We start from the raw sequence: 21,503 nt of genomic DNA, 5'->3' as shown, positions 1-21,503 counted from the left end.
CAAATATTTGCTATCATTGGCCTTTTTTCCCCATTACTGCTGTAAGCTTGTACTAACATAAAACATCTCCACAGACTTTAATCAAGCTACCTGTAAATACCAGCAGTTTACAACAGCAATGTAATCTAGGCCATAAGTTTAATTTCTCACCAATACCAAGAGGCAAAGTATGTGAAGATATTATCTGCAGAAGCATCATAGTTTATTGTTTTCAAGGAAAGGACTAACTAGCACATATTATTAAATTGTGTTATAATTAGGCTGACCATATTGCCGCTTTAAAAAGGGACACATATGAAAAATACATATGTCAGGGCTCTTTTCAGGGCTGTTTAAAGAAATGGTTTTGTATAAGAACCCTCACATATGTATTTTTCATATGTGTTCCTTCTTAAAGCGGCAATATGGTCAGCCTAGTTATAATCTCTTGATACTGTATAATCCTTATATGCTCTGTATATAATACAACAGTGGGCTACAGCTACTATTTTACTTCTGACTCTTTGCTTTTAGGATTCTGCTATGTTTCTCTGTACTGTATATGCAATTCTTTCCTAGATACTACAATTGTGTACCCTGCTCTGCAGCATTTTGAATGGCTCCTATGTTTAATGAAAAAGTATTATGACTCATATTGCAAGTCAAACAAGAACAAGGACGAGTGGTCATTTATTATGGATAACAAAGCATTTCTCCAGTTTGCTAAAATTCATAATCCTTAACAATGATGAGTTATAAGTAGAATTTGATTTAGAATCATCATTATTTTTTTTACTCCGTGGTCCTAATAATTTTAAGGCTCTTGGTGCATAAATGTTGGAAATCAGTATCATAGGGTTAAATGAAATGGTTTAAAATAAATAAATAGGAATAAATGAAGGAATGAAGAATGATCAGTTTCAGCAAATACAGATCTATCTGTGTAAAGAGAAGTATATACTATTTTGTGACAGCAAAGGTGGAACAGCAAACTGCAGTTTAATTGCTAAGAAAACAAATTAATAAGCTGAAAAGGACAACAAATTTAGCATTTTGAAGAGTTTTCTTTTCTCTAGATCCATAGACCATCTGAATAATCTAAAATTGTGGCATTTTAGCTGTTTTAAAACTGCATTATGTGCCTGCTGAGTTGTTTGCCACATGTGGTTTATTGTGAATAAGTATTCTATTATTTGCACATCTGCTAACTAATATTATGTTAAACATTACATGTGCAATTATGTTCAATTATATCAAATGAATTTATTTGAGTTAATGCATATCCTCCTGGGCTTTGACATCTTTAGTTACAGGAAGTTTAACGCTGCGTAACAGATGGTACAAGAAAGTGTTTGTCAGCCAATAAATTTAAATGTTAAGTATACAGCGGTAATTTCAGTAGAGTTATACATTTTATTTAGCTACCCCGAAGTTACAACAAACTTCAAATATGATTACAAAAAGCTGCTGGGAAACATTTCTGGTCTGATAAATCTTGTGAATATTACTGATTTCAGTATTCAACAATTTAATATCTTCTGATTTGTTGTTTTCTTTCCGCTGTGTCAGAATTTCATGTCTTTGTCTCCAGTTCAGATGGTTTAATTTACCTCTCTCAAGTATTACATCCATGTTGAGACTGATGGTTCCCTCAGCAGGAGAAACAAAATGAAGATACAATATTCTTAGAAAACTGTTTGAGGTCTTTGTGAACCAGAATTAGACAGCTACACTGTAGATTATTTTTCTGTTAGAAAAGGTTTGTTCTTTTGTACCTTATAGACACATTTTATGTATATTACAATCTAATGGCTTGCGTCTGCTGGTATATTGTACTATACTCAACCTTCTATTCAAATATAGCTTAGAGGAGGTGATATGATAGAAGTATTCAAGTATATTAAGATTTATTAAAGCTGTGCATGAAAGCATAGTATCAGTATCATAGAATCAGTATTTTGCAAAATCACTTCTTATCATAAAGAGTAGTTGATTAATGGAGCTGACTTGGTAATGACAAAGATTACAAGAATGTTAGGGTTATAAATAAAGATATTCTAATTAATGTATCGTATACATTTGCAGTCAATATGTGCAGACTCAATTGGTATTCTGTTTTTTTGTTGTTGTCATAATCAATGTTTCAAAGTGTACTGGACATGTATGTGTGTGTTGATGTCTGAGGGGTCTGTATGCCTTCTCAGGAAAAGGCTGTGCAGGGAAAAATAAATCTGGTAAGCATTTTAATGCAGCTGAAACTTTCTAAGCCCTATACTTTTGATGGATAACACAGCGAGAGCTGTTAGTGCACTCATTGACTTCATATTACAAGTGGTGAATTGTGCGCGAGTGCAATCCAAAATACCACTGTAAAATGTAACACTTTTAAAGACCTAAAGTAAACCATTATTAATAGTATAATGCAGAACTACATGAAAAACTCCTGCTTGTTTGCCATCAGCTTAGTACACCATTGGTTTAGCACACCATCATCTTAGCACACCATTGTCTTACAACACCATCATCTTAGCACACCATTGTCTTACAACACCATCATCTTAGCACACCATTGTCTTACAACACCATCATCTTAGCACACCATTGTCTTACAACACCATCAGCGTAGCACACCATTGTCTTACAACACCATCATCTTAGCACACCATTGTCTTACAACACCATCATCTTAGCACACCATTGTCTTACAACACCATTGGCTTAGCACACCATTGTCTTACAACACCATCAGCTTAGCACACCATTGTCTTACAACACCATTGGCTTAGCACACCATTGTCTTACAACACCATTGGCTTAGCACACCATTGTCTAACAACACCATCAGCTTAGCACACCATTGTCTTACAACACCATTGGCTTAGCACACCATTGGCTTAGCACACCATCGGCTTAGCACACCATCAGCTTAGCACACCATCAGCTTAGCACACCATTGTCTTACAACACCATCATCTTAGCACACCATTGTCTTACAACATCATCAGCTTAGCACACCATTATCTTACAACACCATCAGCTTAGCACGCCATTGTCTTACAACAACATCAGCTTAGCACACCATTGTCTTACAACACCATCAGCTTAGCACACCATTGTTTTACAACACCATCAGTTTAGCACACCATTGTCAAACTACACCATCATCTTAGCACACCATTGTCTTACAACACCATCAGGTTAGCACACTATTGTCTTACAACACCATCAGCTTAGCACACCATTGTCTTACAACACCATCATCTTAGCACATCATTGTCTTACAACACCATCAGCTTAGCACACCATTGTCTTACAACACCATCAGCTTAGCACACTATTGTCTTACAACACCATCATCTTGGCACACCATTGTCTTACAACACCATTGGCTTAGCACACCATTGTCTTACAACACCATCAGCTTAGCTCACCATTGTCTTAAAACACCATCGGCTTAGCACACCATCGGCTTAGCACACCATCATCTTAGCACACCATTGGCTTTGCACACCATTGAAGAAAAACACAAAGGGACTAGGGAGCGCTATGATAAACCAAAGTGTAACACAAATAAACAGAGAATAAATAATACTCTTAATGATCAAAATTACAAGTGTAGAAGATAAACCGCAAGTGTAATTTGATCAGTTGGGATAAAAAACTAATAATACGTAATAAGTTCCAATTTTATAATAAATAAATAAATAAAATTAATATCAATATAAATAACAAACTTATTGAAGGTGCTGTTTACATATAAATCATATAATAATTTAATATAAATGTGACATACATAAAACATTTAGAACATCAATAAGATACACTATTAGGTCGACCTACTAAATGTTAAAATAATCCTACCATAGTACAATACACGGTGTATAAGAGAATTAATATTACAACACTCTTGCCAAAAAACACACAATAAATACACAGGAAATTTGTTTAACACTAATAAAATAAAATATATTGTGTCTCAAAAGTGCTTGTGGAGATACGGTTTGAAATAATGTCTATCAGGTCTCATTAATAAGCAAAAAAGTCCTAATGCAGGATGGTTTTAAATCCGGCCTTAATCGGTCTCTAACAGCTGTCCTTAGTCGAGGATTAATTGTGTGATTTGTCCTATGAGGAAAGGGAGTTCCTTTTAGTGTAGCATAGGGTAATGTGAGTAAAAAACAATATCCGTACTCATAATTTAGAATGTTATTATCAGCGTCTAATGTGAATCACTGAGTGACAGGTTTCCAAAGAAAGGACTTTGTGTACGGTAATCCTCTATCTTACGTTCCACCCTAACAAGTACAAACTTGTAGGCAAATTGTGTACAAAGGTATAGGCGAAAAAAAAACCCAGCATCTGCAAATAGCGTCCCAATAAGGGTCTGATCGTACACAACAAATCAGAGAATCCTTGAGTCTGCTTCAGCAGTACTATTGCACCGCTATAAGGGTTAAGTTGCCGATAACCTGAAATCATCAAATAAACAGCTGTGCTTCACTAGGGAAGCCAATGTGAGCAACGTGTTTCAAAATACTTTCTTTCTCAAGCACACCATCGGCTTAGCACACCATCATCTTAGCACACCATTGGCTTTGCACACCATTGGCTTAGCACACCATCATCTTAGCACACCATCATCTTAGCACACCATTGTCTTACAACACCATCATCTTAGCACACCATTGTCTTACAACACCATCAGCTTAGCACACCATTGTCTTAAAACACCATTGGCTTAGCACACCATTGTCTTACAACACCATCATGTTAGCGCACCATCAGCTTAGCACACCCTCATCTTAGCACACCATTGTCTTACAACACCATCAGCTTAGCACACCATTGTCTTAAAACACCATTGGCTTAGCACACCATTGTCTTACAACACCATCAGCTTAGCACACCATTGTCTTACAACACCATCAGCTTAGCACACCATTGGCTTTGCACACCATTGGCTTAGCACACCATCATCTTAGCACACCATTGGCTTAGCACACCATCATCTTAGCACACCATTGTCTTACAACACCATTGGCTTAGCACACCATCATCTTAGCACACCATTGGCTTAGCACACCATCATCTTAGCACACCATTGTCTTACAACACCATCTGCTTAGCACACCATCGGCTTAGCACACCATCAGCTTAGCACACCATTGTCTTACAACACCATCATGTTAGCGCACCATTATCTTAGCACACCATTAGATTAGCACACTATCATTTTAGCACACCATTGTCTTACAACACCATCAGATTAGCGCACCATTAGCTTAGCACACCATCGGCTTAGCACACCATCAGCTTAGCACACCATCATTTTAGCACACCATTGGTTTTGCACACCATCAGCTTAGCACACTATTGGCTTAGCACACCATCATCTTAGCACACCATTGGCTTAGCACACCATCAGCTTAGCACACCATTGTCTTACAACACCATCAGCTTAGAACACCATTAATTTAACACACTATTGTCTTACAACACCATCAGCTTAGTGCACCATTGGCTTAGCTCACTATCGGCACTTGATTGATATCCAACATAAATTTTACTGCACGCCCCCATAGAAGTCGTCTTTTATGTGGGGAATTTTGTGCACCATCCCTATCCACCAGGCAGAAGTTAGTTCGCCCTAAAATATTAACTGAGCTATAAAAAAATAACTTGGGACTTATTTGAGCTAAAATATAGAAGCAATATTGATTGTGCTCAAGCGGTTAAAACACAAATGTTAATAATTTTGCTCTGCAATTTTTGTTCAAGGCCTTTATTGTCATTTAAAAACAGTAATAAACAGACTTTATGTCTGAGCTTATAAATAATTTACTAATATTGCTGTTTAATCCATCTTTCTGTTTCCTTTTAATACATTTTGTAACATTAAAAAGTCTAAAAGGAATCTGACTTGAGTATCCAGCGCAGCCATACTTTTTATTGCTGGTCAGCTGTAGGTGAAATATTGGCAATTAAATCAATATTAAATACTAACGGCTAGATTTAGAGTTTTGTCGGTAAGGACCCGCGTAGCTAACGCTGGCTTTTTTCTGGCCGCACCATAAAAATAACTCTGGTATTGAGAGTCCACATAAAGGCTGCGTTAGGCTCCAAAAAAGGAGCGTAGAGCATATTTAACGCAGCTTCAACTCTCGATACCAGAGTTGCTTACGGACGCGGCCAGCCTCAAAAACGTGCTCGTGCACGATTCCCCCATAGGAAACAATGGGGCTGTTTGAGCTGAAAAAAACCCTGCAAAAAAGCCGCGTTCAGCTCCTAACGCAGCCCCATTGTTTGCTATGGGGAAACACTTCCTACGTCTGCACCTAACACCCTAACATGTACCCCGAGTCTAAACACCCCTAGCCTTACACTTATTAACCCCTAATCTGCCGCCCCCGCTATCGCTGACCCCTGCATATTATTTTTAACCCCTAATCTGCCGCTCCGTAAACCGCCGCTACTTACATTATCCTTATGTACCCCTAATCTGCTGCCCCTAACACCGCCGACCCCTATATTATATTTATTAACCCCTCCTATATTATATTTATTAACCCCTAATCTGCCCCCAACAACGTCGCCTCCACCTGCCTACACTTATTAACCCCTAATCTGCAGAGCGGACCGCACCGCTATCATAATAAAGTTATTAACCCCTAATCCGCCTCACTAACCCTATAATAAATAGTATTAACCCCTAATCTGCCCTCCCTAACATCGCCGACACCTAACTTCAATTATTAACACCTAATCTGCCGACCGGAGCTCACCGCTATTCTAATAAATGTATTAACCCCTAAAGCTAAGTCTAACCCTAACACTAACACCCCCCTAACTTAAATATAATTTAAATCTAACGAAATTAATTAACTCTTATTAAATAAATTATTCCTATTTAAAGCTAAATACTTACCTGTAAAATAAATCCTAATATAGCTACAATATAAATTATAATTATATTATAGCTATTTTAGGATTAATATTTATTTTACAGGTAACTTTGTATTTATTTTAACCAGGTACAATAGCTATTAAATAGTTAAGAACTATTTAATAGCTAAAATAGTTAAAATAATTACAAAATTACCTGTAAAATAAATCCTAACCTAAGTTACAATTAAACCTAACACTATACTATCATTAAATTAATTAAATAAAATACCTACAATTACCTACAATTAAACCTAACACTACACTATCAATACATTAATTAAATACAATACCTACAAATAACTACAATGAAATAAACTAACTAAAGTACAAAAAATAAAAAAGAACTAAGTTACAAAAAATAAAAAAATATTTACAAACATAAGAAAAATATTACAACAATTTTAAACTAATTACACCTACTCTAAGCCCCCTAATAAAATAACAAAGACCCCCAAAATAAAAAATGCCCTACCCTATTCTAAATTACTAAAGTTCAAAGCTCTTTTACCTTACCAGCCCTGAACAGGGCCCTTTGCGGGGCATGCCCCAAGAAGTTCAGCTCTTTTGCCTGTAAAAAAAACCATACAATACCCCCCCCAACATTACAGCCCACCACCCACATACCCCTAATCTAACCCAAACCCCCCTTAAATAAACCTAACACTAAGCCCCTGAAGATCATCCTACCTTGTCTTCACCTCACCGGGTATCACCGATCGGTCCTGGCTCCAAAATCTTCATCCAACCCAAGCAGGGGCTGGCGATCCATCATCCGGTGGCTGAAGAGGTCCAGAAGAGGCTCCAAAGTCTTCATCCTATCCGGGAAGAAGAGTAGATCCGGACCGGCAACCATCATCTTCCAAGAGGCATCTTCTATCTTCATCCGATGAGGACCGGCTCCATCCTGAAGACCTCCACAGCGGACCCATCTTCATCCGGCGACGTCCAACTGAAGAATGACGGTTCCTTTAAGGGACGTCATCCAAGATCAGCCAATAGAATGTGAATCAGCCAATAAGGGACGTCATCCGATCAGCCAATAGAATGCAAGCTCAATCTGATTGGCTGATTGGATCAGCCAATCGGATTGATCTTGATTCTGATTGGCTGATTCCATCAGCCAATCAGAATATTCCTACCTTAATTCCGATTGGCTGATAGAATCCTATCAGCCAATCGGAATTTGAGGGACGCCATCTTGGATGACGTCCCTTAAAGGAACCGTCATTCTTCAGTTGGACGTCGCCGGATGAAGATGGGTCCGCGGTGGAGGTCTTCAGGATGGAGCCGGGCCTCATCGGATGAAGATAGAAGATGCCGCTTGGAAGATGATGGTTGCCGATCCAGATCTACTGTTCTTCCCGGATAGGATGAAGACTTTGGAGCCTCTTCTGGACCTCTTCAGCCACCGGATGATGGATCGCCAGCCCCCGCTTGGGTTGGATGAAGATTTTGGAGCCAGGACCGATCGGTGATACCCGGTGAGGTGAAGACAAGGTATGATGATCTTCATAGGCTTAGTGTTAGGTTTATTTAAGGGGGGTTTGGTTTAGAGTAGGGGTATGTGGGTGGTGGGTTGTAATGTTGGGGTTGGGGGTATTGTATGGTTTTTTTTACAGGCAAAAGAGCTGAACTTCTTGGGGCATGCCCCGCAAAGGGCCCTGTTCAGGGCTGGTAAGGTAAAAGAGCTTTGAACTTTAGTAATTTAGAATAGGGTAGGGCATTTTTTATTTTGGGGGTCTTTGTTATTTTATTAGGGGGCTTAGAGTAGGTGTAATTAGTTTAAAATTGTTGTAATATGTTTCTAATGTTTGTAAATATTTTTTATTTTTTGTAACTTAGTTCTTTTTTATTTTTTGTACTTTAGTTAGTTTATTTCATTGTAGTTATTTGTAGGTATTGTATTTAATTAATGTATTGATAGTGTAGTGTTAGGTTTAATTGTAGGTAATTGTAGGTATTTTATTTAATTAATTTAATGATAGTATAGTGTTAGGTTTAATTGTAACTTAGGTTAGGATTTATTTTACAGGTAATTTTGTAATTATTTTAACTATTTTAGCTATTAAATAGTTCTTAACTATTTAATAGCTATTGTACCTGGTTAAAATAAATACAAAGTTACCTGTAAAATAAATATTAATCCTAAAATAGCTATAATATAATTATAATTTATATTGTAGCTATATTAGGATTTATTTTACAGGTAAGTATTTAGCTTTAAATAGGAATAATTTATTTAATAAGAGTTAATTAATTTTGTTAGATTTAAATTATATTTAAGTTAGGGGGGTGTTAGTGTTAGGGTTAGACTTAGCTTTAGGGGTTAATACATTTATTAGAATAGCGGTGAGCTCCGGTCGGCAGATTAGGGGTTAATAATTGAAGTTAGGTGTCGGCGATGTTAGGGAGGGCTGATTAGGGGTTAATACTATTTATTATAGGGTTAGTGAGGCGGATTAGGGGTTAATAACTTTATTATAGTAGCGGTGCGGTCCGCTCGGCAGATTAGGGGTTAATAAGTGCAGGCAGGTGGAGGCGACGTTGAGGGGGGCAGATTAGGGGTTAATAAATATAATATAGGGGTCGGCGGTGTTAGGGGCAGCAGATTAGGGGTACATAAGGATAACTTAAGTAGTGGCGCTTTGCGGTCAGCAGATTAGGGGTTAATTATTGTAGGTAGCTGGCTGCGACGTTGTGGGGGGCAGGTTAGGGGTTAATAAATATAATATAGGGGTCGGTGGTGTTAGGGGCAGCAGATTAGGGGTACATAAGGATAACGTAGGTGGCGGTCACAGATTAGGGGTTAAAAAAATTTAATAGAGTGGCGGTGATGTGGGGGGACCTCGGTTTAGGGGTACATAGGTAGTTTATGGGTGTTAGTGTACTTTAGAGCATAGTAGTTAAGAGCTTTATGAACCGGTGTTAGCCCAGAAAGCTCTTAACTACTGACTTTTTTCTGTGGCTGGAGTTTTGTCGTTAGATTTCTAACGCTCACTTCAGACACGACTCTAAATACCGGAGTTAGAAAAATCCCATTGAAAAGATAGGATACGCAATTGACGTAAGGGGATCTGCGGTATGGAAAAGTTGCGGCTGAAAAGTGAGCGTTAGACCCTTTTTTGACTGACTCCAAATACCGGAGGTAGCCTAAAACCAGCGTTAGGAGCCTCTAACGCTGGTTTTCATGGCTACCGCCAAACTCCAAATCTAGGCCTAAATAAATTCTAGATAAAATAATGCATTCAAAACAAATATTAGCCTCACACTTATAAGCAGATGCACTTTTTAAAATTTTATTATTTGTTTAAATATTGAAAAATGAGTGTAAACTTTTAGGCCCCATTTAAAAGCATCGTCAGACCCACAAGAATTTGTCTTTCTGTCCCTGCCAGTCTCACAATCAATGGATCTGATGATATTTCAAAAGAAAATGGACCGACCCTCTCTATTCCATAGGATTTATAGGCATTGCAGTTTCAGTTAAAGTCCGCCAATATCATCAGTAATCTTAGATCTCAATGGGGCTATGTGTATTCAAAGTATATTTACACAACATGTGCATTCAATAAAACAAAAAAACAGAATTTATGTTTACCTGATAAATTTCTTTCTCCTATGGTGTATCCAGTCCACGGCTTCATCCTTACTTGTGGGATATTCTCAATCCCTACAGGAAGTGGCAAAGAGAGCACACAGCAGAGCTGTCCATATAGCTCCCCTCAGGCTCCGCCCCCCAGTCATTTGACCGACGGTTAGGAGAAAAAGGAGAACCATAGGGTGCAGTGGTGACTGTAGTTTACAAAAAATAAATTTAAAACTGACCAAAATGCCAGGGCGGGCTGTGGACCGGATACACCGTAGGAGAAAGAAATTTATCAGGTAAACATAAATTCTGTTTTCTCCTACATTGGTGTATCCGGTCCACGGCTTCATCCTTACTTGTGGGAACCAATACCAAAGCTTTAGGACACGGATGAAGGGAGGGAACAAGTCAGGTAACCTAAACGGAAGGCACCACTGCTTGCAAAACCTTTCTCCCAAAAATAGCCTCCGAAGAAGCAAAAGTATCGAATTTGTAAAATTTGGCAAACGTATGCAGTGAAGACCAAGTCGCTGCCTTACAAATCTGTTCAACAGAAGCCTCATTTTTGAAAGCCCATGTGGAAGCCACAGCTCTAGTAGAGTGAGCTGTAATTCGTTCAGGAGGCTGCCTTCCAGCAGTCTCATAAGCCAACCGGATGATGCTTTTCAGCCAGAAAGACAGAGAGGTCGCAGTCACCTTTTGACCTCTCCTCTTGCCAGAATAGACGACAAACAAGGACAATGTTTGTCTGAAGTCTTTAGTTGCTTTTAGATAAAACTTTAAAGCACGAACTACATCAAGATTGTGTAACAGACGTTCCTTGTTAGAAACTGGATTAGGACACAGAGAAGGAACAACTATTTCCTGGTTGATATTCTTATTGGAAACCACTTTTGGAAGAAAACCAGGTTTGGTACGTAAAACGACCTTATCTGTATGAAACACCAGATAGGGTGAATTACACTGCAAAGCAGCCAATTCAGAAACTCTTCTAGCAAAAGAAATAGCTACTAAAAACAAAACTTTCCAAGATAGTAACTTAATATCTATGGAATGTAGAGGTTCAAACGGAACCCCTTGAAGAACTGAAAGAACTAAATTTAGACTCCATGGAGGAGCCACAGGTCTGTAGACAGGCTTGATTCTGACTAAAGCCTGTACAAACGCCTGAATATCTGGCATGGCTGCCAGATGCTTGTGTAACAAAACAGACAGAGCAGATATCTGTCCCTTTAAAGAACTAGCTGACAGACATTTCTCCAATCCTTCTTGGAGAAAAGATAGTATCCTTGGAATCCTAATCTTACTCCATGAGTAACCCTTGGATTCGCACCAGCAAAGATATTTCCGCCATATCTTATGGTAAAATCTCCTGGTGACAGGCTTTCTAGCCTGGATCAGAGTATCCATAACTGATTCCGAAAATCCACGCTTAGCTAGAATCAAGAGTTCAATCTCCAAGCAGTCAGTTGCAGAGAAACTAGGTTTGGATGTTCGAATGGACCTTGAATTAGAAGGTCCTGCCTCAAAGGCAGCTTCCATGGTGAAACCGATGAAATATTCATCAGGTCTGCATACCAAGTCCTGCGTGGCCACGCAGGAGCTATCAGAATTACCAAAGCCTTCTCCTGTTTGATCCTGGCTACTAGCCGGGGGAGAAGGGGAAACGGTGGAAAGACATAAGCTAGATTGAACGACCAAGGCGCTACTAAGGCATCTACCAATGTCGCCTTGGGATCCCTGGACCTGGACCCGTAACGTGTAACTTTGGAGTTCTGACGTGATGCCATCAGATCCAGATCTGGAATGCCCCATAGCTGGGTCAGCTGAGCAAAAACCTCCGGGTGGAGTTCCCACTCCCCCTGATGGAAAGTCTGACGACTCAGATAATCCGCTTCCCAATTGTCCACTCCTGGGATGTGAATTGCTGATAGATGGCAGGAGTGATCCTCTGCCCATTTGATGATCTTGGATACCTCCCTCATCGCCAGGGAACTCTTTGTTCCCCCCTGATGATTGATGTACGCTACAGTCGTCATGTTGTCCGACTGAAATCTGATGAATTTGGCCTCCGCTAGTTGATGCCATGCCTGGAGCGCATTGAATATCGCTCTCAATTCCAAAATGTTTATCAGGAGAAGAGATTCTTCCTGAGACCATAGACCCTGAGCCTTCAGGGACTTCCAGACCGCGCCCCAGCCTAAGAGGCTGGCGTCGGTCGTGACAATGATCCACTCCTGTCTTCGGAAATTCATTCCCTGAGACAGGTGATCCTGAGACAACCACCAGAGGAGTGAGTCTCTGGTTTGCTGGTCCATCTGAATCTGGGGAGACAAATCTGCATAATCCCCATTCCATTGTTTGAGCATGCACAGTTGCAATGGTCTTAAATGAATTAGAGCAAAAGGAACCACGTCCATTGCCGCAACCATTAGTCCTATTACCTCCATGCACTGAGCTATGGAGGGTTGAGGAATGGATTGAAGAACTCGACAAGTGTTCAAAAGTTTTAATTTCCTGACCTCTGTCAGAAAGATTTTCATTTCTACCGAGTCTATTATTGTTCCCAGGAAGGGAACCCTTGTGAACAGGGACAGAGAACTTTTTTCTATGTTCACCTTCCACCCGTGAGACCTGAGAAAGGCTAGAACAATGTCCGTATGAGCCCTTGCTTTGTGAAAGGACGACGCCTGTATTAAAATGTCGTCTAGGTAAGGTGCTACTGCAATGCCCCTTGGCCTTAGCACCGCTAGAAGGGACCCTAGCACCTTTGTGAAAATTCTGGGAGCAGTGGCCAATCCGAAGGGAAGAGCCATGAACTGGTAATGCTTGTCCAGAAAGGCGAACCTCAGAAAATGATGGTGATCTTTGTGGATAGGAATATGCAGGTACGCATCCTTTAAGTCCACGGTAGTCATATATTGACCCTCCTGGATCATTGGTAAAATTGTCCGAATGGTTTCCATTTTGAATGATGGAACTCTGAGGAATTTGTTTAGGATCTTTAAATCCAGAATTGGCCTGAAAGTTCCTTCCTTTTTGGGAACTACAAACAGGTTTGAGTAAAATCCCAGTCCTTGTTCTGCTGTTGGAGCTGGGTTTATCATTCCCATTTTTAAAAGGTCTTCTACGCAATGTAAGAATGCCTGTCTCTTTATCTGGTCTAAAGATAAGCGAGACATGTGGAACCTTCCCCTTGGAGGAAGGTCCTTGAATTCTAGAAGATAACCCTGAGAGACAATTTCTAGTGCCCAGGGGTCCGGAACATCTCTTGCCCAGGCCTGAGCAAAGAGAGAAAGTCTGCCCCCTACTACATCCGGTCCCGGATCGGGGGCTACCCCTTCATGCTGTCTTGGTAGCAGCAGCAGGCTTTTTGGCCTGTTTACCCTTGTTCCAGCCTTGCAATGGTTTCCATGCTGGGGTGCGTTACCCTCTTGCCTAGTGGCTGTAGAGGTAGAAGCCGGTCCGTTCCTGAAATTGCGAAAGGAACGAAAATTAGACTTATTTTTAGCTTTGAAAGGTCTATCCTGTGGAAGGGCATGGCCCTTTCCCCCAGTGATATCTGAAATAATTTCTTTCAACTCTGGCCCGAATAGGGTCTTACCCTTGAAAGGAATATTAAGCAATTTTGTTTTGGACGACACATCCGCCGACCACGATTTTAGCCAAAGCGCTCTACGCGCCACTATTGCAAAACCAGAATTTTTCGCCGCTAATTTAGCTAACTGAAAAGCGGCATCTGTAATGAAAGAATTAGCCAACTTCAGGGCGTGAATTCTATCCATGACTTCATCATAAGAAGTCTCCTTCTGGAGCGAGTTTTCTAATTCCTCAAACCAAAAAGCAGCTGCAGTGGTTACAGGAATAATGCAAGAAATTGGTTGAAGAAGAAAACCTTGTTGAACAAAAATTTTCTTAAGTAAACCTTCTAATTTTTTATCCATAGGATCTTTGAAAGCGCAACTGTCTTCTATTGGTATAGTTGTGCGCTTAGCTAGCGTTGAAACTGCCCCCTGTACCTTAGGGACCGTCTGCCACGTGTCCCTTCTGGGGTCAACAATGGGGAACATTTTCTTAAATATAGGAGGGGGAACAAAAGGTACACCTGGCTTCTCCCACTCCTTATTCACTATATCCGCCACCCTCTTAGGTATCGGAAACGCATCAGTGTGTATTGGGACCTCTAAGAATTTATCCATTTTACACAATTTTTCTGGGACCACCAAAGGGTCACAATCATCAAGAGTGGCTAAGACCTCCTTAAGTAGAGCGCGGAGGTGTTCTAGCTTAAATTTAAATGCTATGGTATCAGGCTCTGCCTGCTGAGAAACTTTTCCTGTGTCAGAAATTTCTCCCTCAGACAGGCCCTCCCTCACCGCCAAGTCAGATTGATGTGAGGGCACTACAGATAAATTATCCTCTGCATCTGCTTGCTCATTTTCTGTATTTAAAACTGAGCAATCATGCTTCCTAGGAAAAGCTGGCAGTTTGGATAAAAATGCTGCGAGAGAATTATCCATTACTGCTGCTAACTGTTGCATAGTAATAGCAATTGGCGCGCTAGATGTACTGGGCATCGCTTGCGTGGGCATAGCTGGTGTTGACACAGAAGGAGAGGATAGTGAGCTATCCTCACTACCTTCAGCTAAAGAATCATCTTGGGCTATATCTTTAAGCGTGATTGTACGGTCCTTAAGCTATTTGGACGCTATGGCACACTTCACACATAAATTTAATGGGGGATCCACCTTGGCCTTTGAACATACAGAACATAGGTTATCTGAAGGGTCAGACATGTTTGACAGACTTAAACAGATCTTCAATACAATAAAAATTATTTCTGACAAAAACGTTACTGTGTCTTTAAATTATTAAAGTGCACACTTTATTACTAAAACATCACAAAAACATCAAATAAACATCCGATTTTAATGAAATTTTCACCACAGTGTCTTAATGCTTTGAAAGGATTGCACACAAATTTTCAGACCAATTAACACCTTAATGCCCAAACCGGAGCTAATAACAGCAATTAACCAGTTAAAAACACTACAGTACTATGCCACAGCTTCCACTGTGGCCTTTACCTTCCTTAGGGATTATTTTAGTAGGAAATAAGCCTCTCTGGAGTCTTTTCTGATGCCTCTGGACTCCCCATGTGAAGCTGCATGAACTGCCTAAGCAAAACAACTGTGCAATTGAGGCTTGAAAATGAGGCCTCCTCCCTCTTCATTCCAGAGTGGAGGGGCCTTTCTGACTAGAATAGGTGTCCAAATAAGTGCCAGTCGCAAAATAAAACCCCAAAAGTGTTTTAAAGTCTGAAAAAACACCTTATTTATAGTGAAAACATGCTAAAAAGCAATCGATTTAGCCCACAATAGTGTCAACCAGCATAGAGCCCTTAATATAAGCCATAATTTTATACAGAGTCTAAGAAAAATGGCTTACCTATCCCAGAGGGGATTGCTGACAGTCTTCTAGCATTACTAGGTCTTGTTAGAAAAAAATGCCTGATCATACCTGAAGCAGTTAAGCTTGCAAACTGTTCCCCCCAACTGAAGTTCTCTGGTTTCAACAGTCCTGCGTGGGAACAGCAATGAATTTTAGTTACTGGTGCTAAAATCATATTCCTCTCGGCAGAAATCTTCATCACTTTCTGCTGCAGAGTAAATAGTACAAGCCGGCACCATTTTAAAATAACAAACTCTTGATAGAAGAATAAAAAACTACAACTAAACACCACATACTCTTTACCACCCCCGTGGAGATGCTACTAGTTAGAGCCGCAAAGAGAATGACTGGGGGGGGGGCGGAGCCTGAGGGGAGCTATATGGACAGCTCTGCTGTGTGCTCTCTTTGCCACTTCCTGTAGGGATTGAGAATATCCCACAAGTAAGGATGAAGCCGTGGACCGGATACACCAATGTAGGAGAAATGGTTTCTGTGTAATAACAGTTTAAATAATGCCTATGTAAATCAAGATTCACTGTACAGTCACTTAATTTCTCACAATGTAAAATCTTGCCACTGAAAAGCTGGGGAGACTGATATTGCTGAAAAGATGCATCTAAGATGCAGAACAGTGTTTTAAAAATTAGAAAACTGACGGCGATGTTCCCGCATTAAAATACAAGTTATTTCCATGAAACTCCCACAGATGCCTACATATTCATTATGTCTGCAATCCGCATTGTTAACAAAGAACAAAAAACCTTACTATTAAATCTATAGATGAAGCACATGTGCTCATGCGCGAAACACGTCAGATAGTAGGTGCTTCCATGACCTACTGTTAATTGCATGAATTGCATGAATAAACTGACCTTGCACTTGCACCCTGGTTCCGGTTTTCATTTTTCTCTTTATTTTCATTCATATTTATTAAATCTATAGGAGTTGTGGGGATATAGGGGGATATTGTACATGTATATACAGTGGGGCAAAAAAGTATTTAGTCAGCCACCAATTGTGCAAGTTCTCCCACTTAAGAAGATGTGAGAGGCCTGTAATGTTCATCATAGGTATACCTCAACTATGAGAGACAAAATGTGGAAAAAAAATTCAGACAATCACATTGTCTGATTTGGAAAGAATTTATTTGCATATTATGGTGGAAAATAAGTATTTGGTCACCTACAAACAAGCAAGATTTCTGGCTCTCACAGACCTATATCTTCTTCTTTAAGAGGCTCCTCTGTCATCCACTCATTACCTGTATTAATGGCACCTGTTTGAACTTGTTGGGGGGTAGTTATCAAGCCGTCAACCTCAAATACGCTGTGTATTCCGCAGCGTATTTGTGGTGAGGCTGATACACCTTAGTTATCAAAGGCTCGAGACCGGCAAAAGTAGAATTTTGTGACGTCAGCTTCGATCCGCCGGACTCAGTCCGACACAGATCGATTCTTACGTCACTCCAGATGTTCCGCACACAAGTGCGGCACATTCTCACTACTTTTGCTAGCTATCAAAAAACTAGCAGGTACGCTCGGCACTTTTACGGCCCAGCGTACCTGGTTTTCAAAGCGCCAGCCTGGAGGCGGCGGATCCCATAGGAATCAATGGGAGTCTGACCATAGCGAAAGTACAAGTTCGCTGCTGACAGACATCCCATTGATTTCTATGGGAGCTGTCTACACCTAACACCCTAACATGTACCCCGAGTCTAAACACCACTAATCTGACCCCCCCTACACCGCCGCAACTAAATAAAGTTATTACCCCCTAAACCGCCGCTCCCGGAGCCCACCGCAAGCTACTCTATACATATTAACCCCTAAACCGCCGCTCCCGGAGCCCACCGCAACCTATATTAAATGTATTAACCCCTATCCTGCCCCCCCTACACCGTCGCCACCTATAATACATTTATTAACCCCTAATCTGCCCCCCCTACACCGTCGCCACCTATAATAAATTTATTAACCCCTATCCTGCCCCCCACTACGCCGCCGCCACTGTAATAAAATGATTAACCCCTAAACCTAACCCTAACCCTAACGCCCCCTAACTTAAATATTAATTAAATAAATCTAAATAAATTAACTCTTATTAACTAAATGAATCCTATTTAAAACGAAATACTTACCTATAAAATAAACCCTAATATAGCTACAATATAAATAATAATTATATTCTAGCTATCTTAGGATTTATATTTATTTTACAGGTACCTTTCAATTTATTTTAACCATGTACAATAGCTATTAAATAGTTATTAACTATTTAATAGCTTACCTAGCTAAAATAAAGAGAAATGTACCTGTGAAATAAATCCTAACCTAAGTTACAATTACACCTAACACTACACTATACTTTAATAAATGATTCCTATTTAAAAATAAATACTTACCTGTAAAATAAACCCTAAGATAGCTACAATGTAATTAATAATTATATTATAGCTATCTTAGGATTTATATTTATTTTACAGGTAACTTTGTATTTATTTTAGCTAGTTAGAATAGTTATTAAATAGTTATTAACTATTTAATAACTACCTAGCTAAAAGAAATACAAAATTACCTGTAAAATAAATCCTAACTTAAGTTACAATTAAACCTAATACTACACTATCATTAAATTAACTAAATAAACTACCTACAAAGAACTACAATGAAATACAATTACATAAACTAACTAAAGTACAAAAAATAATAAATTAAGTTACAAACATGTTAAAAATATTACAACAATTTTAAGCTACTTACACCTAATCTAAGCCCCCTAATAAAATAACAAACCCCCCCAAAATAAAAAAAATCCCTACCCTATTCTAAATTACATAAATTTCAAAGCTCTTTTACCTTACCAGCCCTTAAAAGGGCCATTTGTGGGGGCATGCCCCAAAAAGTTCAGCTCTTTTGCCTGTAAAATAAAAATACAACCCCCCCCCCCAACATTAAAACCCACCACCCACATACCCCTAATCTAACCCAAACCCCCCTTACAAAAACCTAACACTAATCCCCTGAAGATCATCCTACCTTGAGTCGTCTTCACTCAGCCGAGCCACCGATGGAACTGAAGAGGACATCCGGAGCGGAAGAAGTTAATCCTCCAAGCGGCGCTGAAGAAGTCTTCGATCCGGCCGATGTCATCTTCAAAGAGGCGCTGAAGAGGTCTTCTATCCGGGCGAAGTCATCTTCCAAGCCGGGTCTTCAATCTTCCTTCCGCCGACGCGGAACCACCTTCTTCACCGATGGACTACGACGAATGACGGCTCCTTTAAGGGACGTCATCCAAGATGGCGTCCCCTCAATTCCGATTGGCTGATAGGATTCTATCAGCCAATCGGAATTAAGGTAGGAAAATCTGATTGGCTGATGGAATCAGCCAATCAGATTCAAGTTCAATCCGATTGGCTGATCCAATCAGCCAATCAGATTGAGCTCGCATTCTATTGGCTGATCGGAACAGCCAATAGAATGCGAGCTCAATCTGATTGGCTGATTCCATCAGCCAATCAGATTTTCCTACCTTAATTCCGATTGGCTGATAGAATCCTATCAGCCAATCGGAATTGAGGGGACGCCATCTTGGATGACGTCCCTTAAAGGAGCCGTCATTCGTCGTAGTCCGTCGGTGAAGAAGGTGGTTCCGCGTCGGCGGAAGGAAGATTGAAGACCCGGCTTGGAAGATGACTTCGCCCGGATAGAAGACCTCTTCAGCGCCTCTTTGAAGATGACATCGGCCGGATCGAAGACTTCTTCAGCGCCGCTTGGAGGATTAACTTCTTCCGCTCCGGATGTCCTCTTCAGTTCCATCGGTGGCTCGGCTGAGTGAAGACGACTCAAGGTAGGATGATCTTCAGGGGATTAGTGTTAGGTTTTTGTAAGGGGGGTTTGGGTTAGATTAGGGGTATGTGGGTGGTGGGTTTTAATGTTGGGGGGGGGGTTGTATTTTTATTTTACAGGCAAAAGAGCTGAACTTTTTGGGGCATGCCCCCACAAATGGCCCTTTTAAGGGCTGGTAAGGTAAAAGAGCTTTGAAATTTATGTAATTTAGAATAGGGTAGGGATTTTTTTTATTTTGGCGGGGTTTGTTATTTTATTAGGGGGCTTAGATTAGGTGTAAGTAGCTTAAAATTGTTGTAATATTTTTAACATGTTTGTAACTTAATTTTTTATTTTTTGTAACTTAGCTTTTTTTATTTTTTGTACTTTAGTTAGTTTATGTAATTGTATTTCATTGTAGTTCTTTGTAGGTAGTTTATTTAATTAATTTAATGATAGTGTAGTATTAGGTTTAATTGTAACTTAAGTTAGGATTTATTTTACAGGTAATTTTGTATTTCTTTTAGCTAGGTAGTTATTAAATAGTTAATAACTATTTAATAACTATTCTAACTAGCTAAAATAAATACAAAGTTACCTGTAAAATAAATATAAATCCTAAGATAGCTATAATATAATTATTAATTACATTGTAGCTATCTTAGGGTTTATTTTACAGGTAAGTATTTATTTTTAAATAGGAATAATTTATTAAAGTATAGTGTAGTGTTAGGTGTAATTGTAACTTAGGTTAGGATTTATTTCACAGGTACATTTCTCTTTATTTTAGCTAGGTAAGCTATTAAATAGTTAATAACTATTTAATAGCTATTGTACATGGTTAAAATAAATTGAAAGGTACCTGTAAAATAAAAAAAAATCCTAAGATAGCTAGAATATAATTATTATTTATATTGTAGCTATATTAGGGTTTATTTTAAAGGTAAGTATTTCGTTTTAAATAGGATTCATTTAGTTAATAAGAGTTAATTTATTTAGATTTATTTAATTAATATTTAAGTTAGGGGGGCGTTATGGTTAGGGTTAGACTTAGGTTTAGGGGTTAATCATTTTATTACAGTGGCGGCGGCGTAGTGGGGGGCAGGATAGGGGTTAATAAATTTATTATAGGTTGCGGCGGGTTCATGGAGCGGCGGTTTAGGGGTTAAACTATTTATTTAGTTGCGGAGAGGTGCGGGATCAGCAGGATAGGGGTTAATAATTTTATAATAGAGGGCGACGGTATAGGGGGGCAGGATAGGGGTTACTAGGTATAATGTAGGTGGCAGCGGTGTCCGGGAGCGGCGGTTTAGGGGTTAATACATTTATAAGACTTGCGGCGGGGTCTAGGAGCGGCGGTTTAGGGGTTAATACATTTATAAGACTTGCGGCGGGGTCTAGGAGCGGCGGTTTAGGGGTTAGTAACTTTATTTAGTTGCGGGGGCCTCCGGGGGCGCCGGTATAGGGGGTAGAACAGTGTAGTTTAGTGTGAGTGCTTAGTGACAGGCTAGCAATAAAGCTGGGAAAAAGCCGAAGGGCAGCGAGATCGGATGAGTGATAACTGTCACAGTCCGCTGCTCATCGCCCCGCGGCTTTTTGACAGCTTTATTTGATAACTTAGGCGAACGTATTCAAGGTCCGCGGCGGCGAAGGTAGGCGAGCTTAGGCGGACGTATTGGGCCGGCGAAGCCAGAAAAGTAGACGGCTTGATAAGTAGC

This window comes from Bombina bombina, chromosome 2 (assembly GCF_027579735.1).
Source record: "Bombina bombina isolate aBomBom1 chromosome 2, aBomBom1.pri, whole genome shotgun sequence".
NCBI lineage: Eukaryota > Metazoa > Chordata > Amphibia > Anura > Bombinatoridae > Bombina > Bombina bombina.
This window is presented reverse-complemented; position numbering follows the sequence as displayed.